The following is a 5,131-nucleotide window of genomic DNA, read 5'->3' on the forward strand; positions in this document are numbered from 1 at the left end:
CTTTTTCCTTTACTTGGCAACACGTTACACACTGGTTGCGACATTGAAAGGTCAGTGCTTCTTGTATTTTGAATTACAACCTCAGGTAATTGAAAGTCAGATGACCTTACCTCAGTAGTCACCGATTTGCATACCTTGGGTTTGCGTTTTAGAACTTCACTGTAAAGTGCTTTACCAGAAGAACATGGGAAACTGCTGCGGTCCACCTCCAGCGAGTGAGAAACTTCAGAATCTGCATTTACAAAAACTCCAGTTACCTCAAATCGTGGTGCAGTTACCCCAAATGAATGTGCCATCTTATTAATGTAGCCATACAAAGATTCTATGGTGTTGTGATAAGCAACACAACTTGTCTCTGTCATGTTAGCATGAGAATCAACAAAGGCATACCATGAACCCTCCTTAATAACTGCACATGTGTTGGCACAGATACATAAAAGGAAAGCATCAGCACTCAGTAGAGCTTGCTGAAGAGCTACATCAACTGGCATGGCCACATTTATTAATGCTGCATCATAGTCATCAACATCAACAAATCCAGTGAGAGACTCTGCATACTCTATTGAAAATACTGTATTACCCAGAACATGTCTCCTTGGTAACTCATGGACTGCAGTGTAATTCCTACCCACCACTTCTCGGTCATTTATGTTACCCTGATTTCGTAACCATTCATAAAGGTGTGTTCCTGCCACTAAGACACCATCAAGATCTTGTCTCGTCCAAGTCAGCACGTTCTTCATCTTGCTTGTCAACACTGCTGTCAGACTGATGGCACCACACTGTCTGCCACGTGAATTTCCAAATCGGGCATCACCTTGATGAAAGGAACCTTGAAGCACTGATCTCTGTGGAAATTCAGAGAATACAGCTGAAACATTCAAAGCATTATCATGAAGTTTCATAGAAATTAGGTTTTGTGGGTTTTGTCTCATTTTGCTCAAGTTTTTTTCAGTTTTCTCAGTTGTAAAAGTTTCAAAGGTTTCAAAGGTTTGTACAGTTTCAAAAGCGTAAAGGTTTTGCTGAAGAGGGCTTTCTATTCTCATTCTCCCTCTTTCCAGACGGCTCATCTGGGCCATTTGTTTAAGGGGAAGCGGCGGAACCCCTGCCATTTTTTCAAGAGGAAGCGGCCGAACCTCTGCCGAAAGAACCTGCATATCCTCCACCAGAAGATTCTCCTGGATTTGAGGGTGCGATGTTCTTTGGTATGGGTTACACGATGGTCTCCCGGTAAAAGGGAAGAGTCTTCCCTGTATGTCAAAGGGACATGATGTTCCCTGTGCCTTTTTCTTTAGAGGAGGCGACCGAACCTCTGCCAATTTATTAAGAGGAAGTGGCCGAACCTCTGCTTGACTTGTTTTAAGAGGAAGCGGTGCAGCCTCTGCCTGACTTGTTTTAAGAGGAGGCGGTGCAGCCTCTGTTTGCCTTTTTTTAAGAGGGGGTGCAACCTCTGCCTTTTTTTCAAGAGGAAGTGGCGGAACCTCTGTATTTGCACACCATTGTTGCGCAAGCTTCTTGGCTATGCGGGCCCTTTTCATAGGTCGTGGCATCTGTAAATATAAACAAGAAGATTATGTATACTTGCATAACTGAAGTTGCCAGTTTTACAAAACACCCAAAAATACTTCACTTCATTACACTATACTGATTTTCTATCCAATTTCACATAGAAATATTTAACAATTCTGAAATAAATGTTTACTTGAAAATTAAGATATTTGATATGAGTGTATGTGAATATATATAGAATTTAACTTAATGTCTGTTAACATATACATTTATATATTTTTTTTTTCACATAAACACTTATCAAATATTCTAATTTAATTATATATATGCATGTATGAAGACTTTAGATGCAAAAGCCTCTAAATGCCATCTGACATTTTCTTATAAAAATGATCATTTTTTTATCAAGCTTGTATGTTTATGTTGTTATTTCACTTTTATGTCAATGAAAATTACCTATTAATCGTCATTAAAGTGAAATAACTGATCCAAAATAAAAAAGCTTGATAATAAAAATGCTCATATATTATATTATATTATATTATATTATATATATCTTAGTCTTAGCCTAAATAATGCTGTTTATATAAATGTTTGTAGAAGCATGTGACAGCCCTTCATGAGAGCAACCATTTTGTCAACATTCATTAAAAATACACAAAAAACTCTGATCTCTAAAATTCTTTCTACAACATACCCATGAGTTTCATACAAAAGAACTAAAATTGTACACTGATGTAATTTCAAAACACATTGCTTAATTTATGACCTGCTTAACCTCACCTTGTCAAGAAACACAGAAAATAGTCTCCTTTTTTGCCTGTCTTATAAACCCTCACTAATTGCTCAACTTAATTACACTAATTGCATTACACTAATTACACCACTTAACCAATCAAATAACCAATTACTAATCATTATTATTATTATTACACTGTAGCCTCTCCTCTGCAGCGGTTTAGTTCAGCATCTTCTAAGTGGTGCAATATGTTAATCCACATACTACAAATCCTGAGCCATTCTGATCATGGGTTCAAATCTCATATGGCATATGACCATACTGCAAAAGTATTCCTCTCATTAAAGTGAGCACAAATAGTTGTGGTAAGATTGAGGCTTTGTGAAACAGTTGAACCAAATGTTCCATAATGCTTTGAATCAATCTGACACCTAATGGTCATTTGCAGGTTTTGATCTGAAATTAACCATTAAAAAATGTGTTGTTTTTATTATTGTATTTTTCTCATATGAAGCTCTTAATCTGTAGGCTCCTCACTGTGCATAATGTTATTCTGTTCCTGAAAAATGAATATTGATAAAACAAATCAAGCCATTCATTAAAAAATATTAATTTCACTGCTTTGGAAGAAGCTAGTGTAAAGAGGGCCAGCTAGCCTCCTTGTTAGAGCACCTGACTCTCACACCAGAGACCAAGGTTCAAGACCCACACAGAGCAGGACAAGTAACTTAGTAGCCTACAATGCTTGAGGAGTTGTTTAGCAAGTTGGGAATGAAGAAATATTAATTATATTTTATTTTTTTATGATGAACTTCCTAAAACTTTTTTCTATGACATAAAAGACTTTTGATTTCCTTGTTATACCTAAATACTTGTACGAGTGAGTCATGCAATATTTTTGTGGTTAGGAACTATAAATTAAGGTGTTTCATTAAATGGGACACTTATCAGTGTTGCACACCATGCCTTTAGAGTGTCTGAGTTACACAGCCTCGGAGAGCACATGGACGCTGTTGAGACAAGACGCTCTTGTTTCCTTCATTCTTTCCAGCTAATATTGGTATGTTTAGAGGTGTTCATTTGGTTAAAGTTCACTGAGTAATGAAGGCAATATGTTGCTGAATTTATTATATGTATTGTGAGTTTTCAGTGACGCACATGGAGCTAACAAGTGATCTGTGCACCGTGTATAATGTGGAAAAAGATTTGCACAACTGATAATATTCTGATCAAATTGTCCCATGTCATTTTTCAGGGTCAATAAATACAATCATTGGAAGCCATCTTGCTGTCTGAAGTGTTTAATATCTTCAGAACTAGATCTGCTGGATCTGATAAATCCATTCTGATTTATCAAACTATTTCTAACCTATAGTATTGCAGTTTTGCTCTTCATTTCATTCCATTTAATGTGAATTATATTTATTTACCAACAACAAATAGAATGCATGAGTTTCCTTGCAGTCTTTTTAATTCTCAATATACACATGGCAAAATGTGAAAAAAAAACTATACATTTTCAACATGCAGATATTTAATCAAGTATGAAATGAAATGGAAACTACAAATTCACAGTTGAGAAAAAAGCTTTAAGCTGTAGTAATTGCAACTTTTTGTCTTTATATTTCTGCAGTTGGACGTGCTGACTTGGAGAGTTGCTCTGTCAATTTGTGTTTCCTGGATGGCACAATGATATTTGTCAGTTGAAATAGGATGTGTACTGTGTGGTTTGATCAAACTCTTTATCTTCAAAGTATTGTTCAGCCTGTCCAGCTCTTTCAGTAGTGTCCTCATTCATCACACTTGTGTTGATCTCCAGTGAAGCTATAGGCTCAATTAATGATAAAGTCATTGTATGTAGTAACTTTCATTTCTAGTAGTTCAAGCAGAAAATCAACAATATCATCATTAGATCTGTTGCATTTTACATCAACCAGTGTGCAAACAATGCTATTTCAATGCTATTACTGTAAAAATGTTGTCAGAGGTAGATTTTTATGATGAGGTTTCTATGTTTTAACTTCTATTGCAGTTGGTTTGAATTGAGTTTAACATTTTGGACACTATGCCACTTATGCCACTTTTTGGACGCTTATAGCCACAAACTGAATAGTGGCATGTTACTAATGTGATGGTTTAATTGACAGACATGTTAGTTATTTGTGCACCAATTATTTCACAATTTTGAATACCCTTTTGTAATTGTTTTAAATAATCATTGTATTTGTTTTTTTTTCATTTACTCAAAATAGTTTTTTAACCCCTAATGTTTTTAAATACACTTTATAATTAAATTGATCACCTCAGCACAGACAATACAAATTTGAATCATTTTAAACCCCTAATCTTGTATTAATGTAATTCTTAACATTGTCTACATTCAAAATTGTCATATGATACCATTGTCAAGACAATGTTCATGTTCAATGTTCAATGACTGAATTATACTGCTGTTTTGTCACATGCTGTAAATAGTTTTCTAATCTGTTTTTAAATGCACAATTATTTTAATTCAAAAGTTTTTAAAATGGAGTTTTCTTATCCATATGATTAATGCTGAAAAAAATCAAGGTTTATTCACATCCATCTTTCAAATATAATTGTATTTATTTGTATATTAAACACAACAAAATGGTACAATTGACTTTTGTTTATTTAAATAGTCAACAATTTCATACATCACACATTTTATCTATTTATACTATATATTCAAATTTACCAACACAATTCAATACTACAGCAGGGCTCAAAATACATACATAGAAAGTAATAGTTCACAATTCAGCACCATATGTATAAAAACCAATGTGTGAACAATAACAAAACATGTCTTCAAGTTAGCACATGACATTGAGCATAAAGTAATTTCAACTAAACATATCT

The sequence above is a fragment of the Squalius cephalus genome (genome assembly GCF_949319135.1).
Source record: "Squalius cephalus genome assembly, chromosome: 6".
Lineage (NCBI taxonomy): Eukaryota > Metazoa > Chordata > Actinopteri > Cypriniformes > Leuciscidae > Squalius > Squalius cephalus.